This window comes from Hydra vulgaris, chromosome 07 (genome assembly GCF_038396675.1).
Source record: "Hydra vulgaris chromosome 07, alternate assembly HydraT2T_AEP".
Taxonomy (NCBI): domain Eukaryota; kingdom Metazoa; phylum Cnidaria; class Hydrozoa; order Anthoathecata; family Hydridae; genus Hydra; species Hydra vulgaris.
The window spans coordinates 40,783,319-40,795,640 of NC_088926.1; the positions used below are offsets into that span (position 1 = coordinate 40,783,319).

The following is a 12,322-nucleotide window of genomic DNA, read 5'->3' on the forward strand; positions in this document are numbered from 1 at the left end:
TATCTCTGATGTATGGCATGTTTAACCTATAAATGAGTTTAAACATAAATGACTAATAAAATTTGAAAAGTTTAAGTTATTAATGATAAGTGAAGGAAAGGTATTAAATAACTCCTTTTTTTTCTTCTATAATTTATATTATTAATATTAGTGCCATCAAAGTATGTATTATCTGACATTTTTCTTTTTAGATTTAGTTTTTTTAGATCACAGTTCATAGATTCTAAAAGTTTTTTCAGTACTTGGCCTCCGTTTGTCGGTGTAATACCTAAAAATTATTTTGTTTAAAATTCTTGTTTTTTTATTGGCACTTATTACTGTTAAAATGGTAAAACTAATTTATTAGCTTAATACATTTGTTATTAGTTTATTATTTTTGTATATATTTTGTAAATACTGCAGACATTTAAAACTATTAACTTTTTTGTTAGTCACAGAAAATTTACGTGCTAATTCAGAAAATTTTTTTTCAAAACCACTAGTGTAGGATGAAATTTCATCCAAACACTCAACTTGTTTCCAAGAATATTACTCATTAGGACCGACAGTTTTTCTTGCTTTTTTCTCTCCCTAAATTATTGGTAAAAAAAAAAAACTTTGTGTAAGCCTCACTATATGCACCTTTCAATCCTTAATCCTTCTCTGTAGTATGTTAGAAGGTATATAACATAACTACATAAGGAATGGCTAGTACTTCTCTGTACTTAGAACATATTTGTCATATGGATTGTTAAACGAGCCCTGTGAGTATTTCCACATTTTGTAGGTTCCTTCTAGATGTGAATAGAGTTAAAAGTATGTATGTATGAATATATATATATATATATATATATATATATATATATATATTTATATATATATATATATATATATATATATATATATATATATATATATATATATATATATATATATATATATATATATATATATATATATATATATATAGAAATATACAACTTGAAATTATAATACCAAGGCCATCTCTAGCATTTAATTAATGTGTATATTGTCCGAACTATAAAAAATGCATACATCATTTATAATTAACGATCATTTGAGCTGGTAAGAACTATAATGGTGTAAGTTAACGTTTCCTCAATTTGATGTTTATTAAGTTTTATTAGATTCTTTATTTAATTTATGTAGAAAAATCCCTAAATACTGCTTCACCCAGGGGTCACTGGATGAAATAATGACTTATACCAATCCTAAATTTAACATAATGACGCATTGTAATTATAAATATTGACTTAACTCAAATCTGTTTTGAAGTTATACTATTTTTATTTTAAACAACTCATTTTTTTGTACATGACTTAAATTTTTTATAGCTGATAGTTCTAATATTCTTCTTTTTTTCGCATTTTTTGTGTTTCAAAACTATGGGTTAGGCGGAGCTTATCTCTATTACATAATGATACAGGACTATTAAAAGCCCTAAAAAAGTTAATTTTTTATTATACTTTGTGTTATATACATATATTATATATGTATATAACACAAAGTGAGAGAGAGTACATTCTCTCTCTATCTCTCTCTCTTTCTCTCTCTCTCTCTCTCTCTCTCTCTCTCTCTCTCTCTCTCTCTCTCTCTCTCTCTCTCTCTCTAACTCTTTCTCTGGCGCAGCAAGCACACACACACACTTGTGTTGTATATACAGTATGTACAAACAATATTTAGTATGTATAGATCTAAATACTCAGGTGTTTATGAGTACTTATCTGCTGAGCTTTCGTTTATAAATACCTATCTGTTGAGGTTTTTTTCCATTGATTTTCAATATCATGTTTTATTTTATTTGCATCATATCTGTGTTTCTTTTTTTTCATTTTTTGGATTAGGTATATTGATCTTCATAGCCTTTGTGAATGTGATTGAAAATGTTTTATTAAAATCCTGATCTAGTTTGTTCAGTGCTTTATGAGCTGCGATTGAAAGTTTTTTCGGTTTATACATTCCTCTTTTTTCTGCTTTATATTTGAACCTTTTACATTTGACAGGAAATTTTTCTAACATCAATTTTAATCTTCTGTTAGCTATGCATCCTTGACAGTTAAAAAGGCTATGAAGCATTTTTGAGCTTCCTAAATTATTAAATCTTTCTTTGGAAAAGGTAAGCAAAATATCTTTCAAAGACAATTTTGACCTGGTCTTCTCTAAGTTTTTTAAATGGTTAACAATAACCGGGCCATTTTTTTTATTTGTTCATAATCAAAGTGAAATGTAATGATGATTTAGCACTCTTGATCTACAAAATTTATAATTTTCATTTACTAAATGTTTGATTCTATGTTTTTCAGTTAAAGCTATATATACTGCAACTTAAGAGAAAACGCAAGTTAAAGAATCAGCAATAGACAGCTCTGACATATCAAAAAATTGAGTTAATTTTATTATATATCTGTTGTTTACTTGTATTCTAATTTTGGTTGAGTAAATTTATATTCTGCTCGCTATTTTACATTTTTACAGTAATCTATGGTAATTTAAAGACCGAATTTTAGTAAAATTGTTTTATGGCATTATAAAATAGGGTTGGTTCATATCACAGTACTGTTTAAATTTTGAGCTTGGACTTTTAAATAAACATTAAGAGGTTTAACTTTAAAAGTCTACATGGTCGTATGTCAATTTGTGTGTTTTTCACACGCAAATTAATAAAAACTTTCATATAAAAAGGAAAAAACAGATTTTAAACTTGAAATAACTAATTTTTTTCTACCTTTAATTTGTTTACAGACATATGACTGGTTAGAAATTAAACATATAACTTAAAACTTGTTTTTTTAATTTAATGTTTTATCTTCATTGAGAGCAGAACCATATTATACCAAAATATGGTTCATCAACTATAAAGCAAAACTTTATATCTAAACTTTAGTAATTTAAAAAAATGTTAACTTTGTTTGATTTTAGACAAATTAAAGCGGTCGGAAAAAAAAAAAAATTAAAAAAAAAATTATTTGGGCTAAAACAACCCAGTAAAACATTACCTTTTTATAAAAACGCAAAATTCGTGTATTTTCCAGAACATGCATTAACGGCGTTGAGTAGACAATGAAGTTCACGAAAGTGATAAAGAAAAAAATAAAGATAAATTCGTAGTAGACGGTGACGTTGAGTCAAATGAAAACGGAAGTAGTTTCAAAAAAGAAAATCTTCTTTGTAAAAAATTATAACAAATACATTTTAGTAAATTTTTTAAAGTGTTATGTTTCAACGTTGTTTTTTTGACGTTGAACTGATGTAGATATTAGAACGTCAATTTCTTGTTTCCAAATCAACGCTTAAATCAACGTTTATAAATCAACATCAGTTCAATGTTAATTTATTGATGTTGAATCAATGTTGTTATTTCTACGTCGATTTCTTGTTTCCAAATCAACGTTTGTAAATCAACGTCAGTACAACGTTAATTTATTGACGTTAAAGTAATGTTGAAATTTCAACGTCAATATTTTGTTTACATTTCAACGCTAAAATCAACGTCAATAAATCAATGCATTATTGACGTTGAATCAACGTTGAAATGCTTGCTGGGAATATTACACCCGAAAAGTTTACTAAAGTTTCTCTTTAAATGTTAGTTGTTGGATATTTCAAATTTTTATGCATGACAAAGTTATACTGCAACTATATCTTCTTCGTGCGGGATGTTTGTATAAAGACATTTGAAGTCAGCTGTGACTAACTAGTAGCCTTTATGCGGAACATCCTGTTCAGTAATTAGTTCTTATTAAAATAGTAGTTAAAAAATAAAAATGGTTCAGAAATAAATAAAACGAATTAGATGATGCTACACTTTATTTTTATATAACTATCATATTTAACTTACAACGAAGATAAAGCACTTTATTTGAAAATTTAGAAGTATACTCTCTACAACAAAATTTATCATATCTCAGTTCATGGAAAACACTCTGCTCTTTTCCAAATCACGGCTGTATGAAAGAAAAGGTAATTTTAACTTAGTAAAAGTTTTGTATAATGTCTTTTTCATTTCAGTTTATATTTTATTATATAGAACACATTAAGGGGTTAAGAGCACACATTTTTAAATATTGTTGTTTTAAGTGCCATTCTATTCTTCATCCTAGCATTACATTTTATCATATTATAATATTTAAACTGAAGTAACTTCTATACTTTTGAACTGTTGTTCGTTATCTACTTTTGATCTAATTGTTCTACTATTATCATATATACTATTATCATATAAAAATGTTTGTGAGTATCATTTATACAAGCATATTTTGTCAGTTTTCTGATGTAAATATTTTTTCCTGCTTTAAGTGTTTGTTTCTTATATTTGGTCAGCTTATTTAGAAATGCGACAAGTTTATTTAAATGTGTCATTACATTTTTAACATTATAAGGAACTGTTCAATGAAATCCAATTGATGGTACAGCATTACAAAATAATTACGTTGGAAAACAAGATCTAACACTTTTTTCTACAAGAGTGCTTTATTTCCTTTAGTTAAATTAGCTCTACAATATGAGTTTATATTAAAGTCAAATTCAAACTTTTAATAAAGTTGGTATTTATTCCAATAAGCCTTGCTTCTTCTGTGGGAAACTCTCTCACGTTTTCAAGAAGAAGGTTTAACAGTTTGTTTTTTAAAGTTTATAAATATTTGTTATTTAAAGTAAATTTCACACAAATACTGATGTGTACTTTTTGTGGCTGTTGTTTTTTGTCGTTAATTTAGTTTTGCTATTTTGGTCTGCTCACTGTTGAAACAAGATTTTAATTGTGCAATTTTTTATGATTTAAAATTTACTTTATTAATTATTACTCAGCAGAGAAACCGAAACTGTACTCAATTGAAGTAAGAATAGATCCATTTACTGGTAGCTTTAAAAAAGTAGTTTTTAAGGTTAACTGTGTTATTGCTGTTTTGTAATAGTAAATTGTTTTTGTAGCGTTAACAATAATAATTTTTGCTGAGAACATTAGTTTAGGGTACGACTTTTGTTGTTAGACTTTTTAACAATTTTTACCGCAATACCTCGAAACACTTGTGTTAAAATAATTTTAATATAAGCAATATGGGCATTCTTTTATAATGTTATCGTATATATAAACGTTTCTGATAAACAATATTTGTTAATAAAATCTAAGCTAAACAATATTTAAAAAATAACACCCAGTTTAACATGAAGGATAGTTAAAAAAAGCTCCCGCATACACTATATATAAAAAACAACCTACTTTGCTAAAATAAAACTAATAAATAATTTTGCAATACAAAAATACAATAAAATAATTAAACAAAAGAAATTATTAAACAACAACAAAACTTTTTTTTATCTAAATGTAGTCATGGAACAAGTGTCTTCTTGACAATAATGAATAAAAAGAAGGTCCAATTTTGCAGATATTTTTTGTACTAAAATATTCTTATAGAAAAAAATATATAAATTTACCTGATGATTACAAAAATCATAAAAATACGCATTATTTATTTATGAATTTGTGAGTATTTATTATGTATTTGTTATGTATTTATTATGTATTTATTATGTATTTATTATGTATTTATTATGTATTTATTATGTATTTATTATGTATTTATTATGTATTTATTATGTATTTATTATGTATTTATTATGTATTTATTATGTATTTATTATGTATTTATTATGTATTTATTATGTATTTATTATGTATTTATTATGTATTTATTATGTATTTATTATGTATTTAGTATTAATTATGAATTTGTGAGTATTTGACACAGAAATAATGCGGTAGTGGTGTAGTGGTAAAGCGCTCGCTTCATAAGCGAGAGGTTCCGAGTTCAATCCCCACCACGTCCGTGGTAGTACCGCGCTCAACTTGTTTCTCCGCGCAGCGGCCTTGTTCGTCAAGGTTCGTGTTTCGGAGTTAAAGAGTTGAGAGAGGGTTATAACCACTATTAAGTAGCCTCCTCATATGTAGTGGCCTTCTCGGCCTTGGGGAGGTGAATAACAAAAAAAAAAAAAAAAAAAAAAAAAAAAAATTATGGCAGCCATTACACCTGAGTTAATGGCAAGAAAGAGTCTCAATACTTTTGTATCAGAAAATGTGAACAAAAGTGTGTGCAGTTATCTAACTTATGTAAACGTCAAACTATGTATTTTTAAAACATGTATCAAGCTTTACCTTTAATTTGAAACTAAATTGCGGCAACATTTCCTTATTTTTGATTTGCCGTTTTATAAAGTATTTTGTTTGTTAAATAGCTTTAGAACTTTTATCGGTCAATACGCCTAAGAAGCCAAGGTAGTTAGGTCGCAGCATTTTAAAATTAAATGCCGTGGTTCAAGTCCTTGCTCTTCCTCGTTTTTTAAAAATCTTTTTCAATTTAAAAAAAATATAAAGCAAAACATTTTTGAAGTTCAATGTTTACTTTTATAAAGATTTACTTTTATTTGATAATTTCATTGCGGCAAAATCTCTTTATTATTGATTTATAGTATTTAATTTCCGTTTTATAAAATTAATCTTTATATTTTGTCGTTTGTTTTTTAAATAGTGTTAAAATATGGCAGTGTATTGTGTCTTAGTAGCTGAAGTGATTAGTTTGCTGCACTTCCAAAGTACAACGCGAGGGTTCAAATCCTGTCGCTTGCATATTTTTTTAAAAATGTTGTCCAAATATCTAAAATACAAACTAAACAATTTTTAAAGTTTTATTGTTGATATATAAATTTATAAGAAATTACTAGCTGACAATACCCGTAAAAATACGGGTCATCGTAAGTCTATTTCACAACAACCTTTTCTAAATTATTTTCCTTATTTATGCATTCTTGCCCTGGACCCGTAAAATACACTTCTTTACCAAACCGACTTATCTATTCCATATCAATCATTTCTACACCTATTTCTTGTTTACTTTAATACTTTTTAGTAAAATAATTCATTCCAAAGTATTGTTTTAATAGGAAAAAAATTAATATCCGCAACTTTTCCTTATACGCAGCGCTTATAAGAAATTTTTAACTAGGTTTGTTTGTATCCTACAGGGTTATTCATTATTATATGCGTATTTATTCATTCTTATATGCATATTTATTCATTTTTATATGCGTAGTTATTCATTCTTATATGCGTATTTATTCATTCTTATATACGTATTTATTTATTCTTATTTGCGTGTTTATTCATTCTTATATGCGCGTTTTTATGCAAGCCAACACAATAGTAATGAAAGTACATAATGAATTTCCATTCCAGCCTCCAATTTTGATTTCAAAAGCCAGCACTCCCTTTGTTGAAATACTACAAATTAAACTATTATTCTTGCCATGATTTGCAGACATCTGTAAAATTGCTGACGCGCCTCTAAGCGAATAACCATATGCGCTGTTAGTGGGCACATTAAATCCATGTTCATTCTAATAAATAAGTTTTTCATTTGAAAATCTGCTAGTTTTGCTTGCAAACGCATAGCGTGCATTAATAACTTGTGTTGAGTTTCGTTCTTTTGGCAAATGCACAACACACTTCTTGATAAATCCGAACGTTTGAGTTTTCTTAAAATTGAAGGCTGAGACATGTTGAAGACTGTTGCAGAAAGATTTTCTTTTATTGCTTTTTGCGTACCAAGATTATAAAAATGAAAAACCCTGTGAATCAGTTAAAAACTATAATTAAATTTAAAAAAAATTTGTAATAAGATTACGCTTTCTAAGAAGATTCAGTTTAAATTGTTCTGATTTCTCAAAAATAGCTTTTCAGCTTTTCTAGCTATATTTAGAAAAAAAAAAACATTTAATTTAAATTTAACTTAATTAAAAAGTAAAAAGCAAATAAAAAATTAAAAATCCACAAACTTTTGTTTTATTTTTTCCTTTCTTACCCAATTAATGTGACTACCCGCCAAGCCCAAAACTCCTAATTCGTGCACACCCTATTGCACTTGCACGCTTAGAGTCTTTTCAGAAATTTTGCTACAAGTTTTCAATAATATTTTTTTTCCAAAGCTTTTTGAACTTTTTCAAATAAATGCTTACAATTTCTATATATTTTTTGTGTGCAGTTTCTATGTACAGTTTCTTTTTTATTTTGGAAGATTTTTTGAGTCCCTTAGTAACCCAAGGAATTGTTACAGCTTTTGAACGAATTATTTTTTCACAAACTTACTATTTAGTTTGCATCGTATACAGCATAAAACGTTTTATTAAATTTATTACAGATTTGATTTGCAACATCGCAATAGTTTGAGTTAAATATAGTAGCGCTAGTTGCTCTTTAAGTAATTTTAAATTTTTTAGTTAAAAATGCGTTTTCTATAAATTTCATTTATATTTCGGGGGATAAGGCTTGTGTTTTAAATCTTGTTTATACATTTAAAGCAAAAAAATTTAGCAAAAATTTAGCAAAAAACAAATTTTAATTGTTAAAACAAAATTTTTAAGTTTTCTCACTTTATAGATATATAATATCTCAAATTTATATTATATTATAAACGAATGTAGCATATACTGACTGCACACTCAAAATAAGCTAAAGACACTAAAAGACATTTGTGCAAAACGCTACACAAATGTCTAAACTGAAATGATTATAGACCATTAAAAACTACAGCTGCTGTCTTAGCTATACAAATTTATCTATGTTACATTCAATCCTGAATAAAACGTTATATAAATGGATTTTTTTTACATTTTATAAACATTTTATATAAACAAATAAAACATTTGTTTATATACATATTGTTTGTATAGGGATGGTTAAGCGCAATAAAGTTAAAAAAAAATTAGTTTACAATAAAAAATGCTTTATATGATGTTTTATTGCAAACACCAATATACTTTACCTAACACTTTAAGTGCACTGAATTACTATTACTTTTAATTTTTTTGGTTTAAAGACTTTTGTTGAGAGCTTTTAAATTTTGCGTCAAGTTATCTCATTTGAACATATTCGTTGTATGATCCATACTGCAGCCGTTTTTCAAAATGCCTTTTTAGGTAAAAAAAATCAATTTAGACTTTTTTACAAAATAAGCTAGTTTAGTTTGTCTACAAACGTTACTGAATACATATTTTCAAAGAGTTCTGAAAAAAATCATGAGAATTATTTGTTACAAAGAGCGTACTACAAAGAGTTTCTCCTAATTATTATTTTTCAATAGCGTTTTTTTCGTAATGCGTAATAAGCATATTAGGCCGGGTGAATAAAAATGAACAATTGCTTTTACTCAGTAATTGACCAGCTTTACGAGAATAAAAACTAAGGAGTCTTGCTTAAATTTATAGTCACGTTAAGTCAAGCAATTTACTCAGTAATTGTTCAGCTTTATGTGAATAAAAAGTTTAATAAAATTGGTGAAGTTTTTATTCATGTAAAGCTGACCAATTACTGAGTTAAAGCAATTGCTTATTTTTATTCACCCGGCCTATTTAGGCGTTTTGAAAACGGCTGCAGCATATGTTTATAGTAAGAAATTAAATGTAGCAAAAGTTTTAATTGTCAAAAAATTGCCTCCACAGCAGCAACTTCTGGAGTAGCAGTACTGTCTTATTAAGTTTTTTCTTTATTAAGTTGCGGACCATCCGCAGCTTATTAGGACTAATTTCCTGTGCATATTATTTGCATAAGTATCACTATCATGACACATACGCAACATATTTTTTCTCCCGGTGTTTTGATGTTTTTAGAAATTTTAGCTTTTTTAAAAATCTTTTCGTTTGTTAAAGTGTATAATATTTTTGCATATGTCTGTATTTAATCTTTATAAAACATTTAAATTGCTTTATATTTTAAAATAATCAAAAAAATTAAAAAAAAGTCTCCAGTGGTAGGACTGAAATCACGGCTTACTTGGTAAAAAGCTCGGTGCACTATACACTTAGCCACGCTATCACTTGATTAGCAAAAATTTTTAAAAGTATATAACAATTTTTTTATCAGAAAATAATGCTATAAATCAAAATTAAGGAGAGCTTGATGCAATGCAATTTTCAATTTCATTTGTTTGTGTCCGCAGAGACATAACGAACAATCTTAGTGGGAAAATTTTGATTGTCCAAAGTGTCATTGATAGCACACGGACGTCAGGCTGCCGGAACTTTAATGTTTCTTACTTTTGTCACATTTAATTTTAACAGATAAATTGTTAGACTCTCATTTAATAGATTGAACTTTTAAGAAAGAAACATTTCACTATTATAACTAGTTCGCCAATGAGAAATATTTTAGAGCAAAAGAAAAGTAAGAAAATAAAAAGTAAAAAATACTAATGGTAAAAGTAAAGAGAGAAAGAAGAACTTTAATCCGTTAGAGGCTGATCATCATGTAAAGAAAAAAAAAGACCCAGAGGTGATACAGAACTTTCTTGTTTAATTTGCAAAAAAAAAGTATAAAGATTTACCCACAGAAGACTGGAACATGTGTCATAAATGCTAATCCTGGTTGCACAAAAGTGCACAATTGGTAAGAGCACGTCCCGGGGGTTATGTTTGCGATTTTTTGTTGATTTTAAAAGAGTGTTGTTGTATTAGGTTGCGATGAAAAATTTCATGATCTGCACATGAAAGACTGGATTATGTGTTACATCCACTTAGTTGTTACAGTTAGCATTTTATTTGTTGTTACCAGCAGCCTTTGTAGTTAACCCAAGCTGTGTTAGGAATTACCGCAAGTACGTAGGGTAATTCTAAATACCAATGGTTTTGTTTTTGCCCTAAAATTTTTATTTATCAAGATATATAAAAATTGCTTTTAGAGGTTTGATAATAATAAGTAAGTTATCATAAGATTGATAAAATTATATATATATATATATATATATATATATATATATATATATATATATATATATATATATATATATATATATATATATATATATATATATATATATATATATATATATATATATATATATATATTTGAAAAAAATGTACCAACCACGGTACGGCACTCACACAAAGCGACTAGTAACTACTAGTACAGAAAATTGGTATTTATAAATACCAATTTTCTGTACTAGTAGTTACTAGTCGCTTTGTGTGAGTGCCGTACCGTGGTTGGTACATTTTTTTCAAATATTTAGTTTTATACAATTCTGTGTATGGATTGTTAGCACCACAAGTATCATTGATCTGCCAAGAACGTGAGCTGGTGTGTTTACACACCTTCGGTATCACATCATCACGCTGATGAGCCCCAAAGGGCGAAACGCGTCCGTGATTGTGATACGCACTGACTTGGTTAGACAATGATACTCTGTATTGATATATATTTATATATATATATATATATATATAGATATATATATATATATATATATATATATATATATATATACATATACATATACATATATATACATATATTATATATATATATATATATATATATATATATATATATATATATATATATATATATATATATATATATATATAATTTTAAGTCAGTCATATATATATATATATATATATGTATATATATATATATATATATATATATATATATATATATATATATATATAATTTTAAGTCAGTCATATATATATATATATATATATATATATATATGTATATATATATATATATATATATATGTATATATTTATAAATATTTATATATATATATATATATATATATATACATATATATATATATATATATATATATATATATATATATATACATATATATATATATATATATATATACATATATATATATATATATATATATATATATATATATATATATATATATATATATATATATATATATATATATATATATATATATATATATATCATAAGTCAGTCATAACAAATTTCTGCTACAGTTAATGAATATTTTACCAAGCTGGCTTACTTTTTGGATTTCAGCTTAGATATCTAACAGTTACAAAGGAATTATAACAAATGATCTCGTAACTCACAAGAAATTAATCGAAACCGACGCACTTCACGGTAGTGTTCTTGGTCCATATCTGTTCATTCTCTTTACTTCCGACATCAACGCCTACATCCTAATCAAGATGATTCTCCAAAAATGCGCTAAAAATTTTTCTGTGATAAAATTCCTGCCAACTTACGTCAATCAACTGTATATGGATTTGCAATATGGTTAGTGCTCAATGGAATGAAACTTAAATGTTAAATCTAAATGTAAAACCATTAGAATGAATCCTAAGTGCTCCAAATTTCATGTAATACCTTCTCTTGTAATACTGAGTTTGAAATAGTTAACCTCCAAAAAAAACCTTAGAATCGTGCATAATGAGAACCTTGATTAGGATAAACAAGGAGCAAAAGTACACAGCAATATAAAATCAGTACCATATCTACTCAAACGCA

General features: G+C 26.5%; 1 protein-coding gene across 1 annotated transcript in view; it reads right to left on the bottom strand.

The window, feature by feature from the left end:
• The window catches only part of LOC136082184 (uncharacterized), a 65,073-nt gene that overhangs the window by 15,364 nt on the left and 37,387 nt on the right, over positions 1–12,322 (bottom strand). The window lies entirely within an intron of this gene.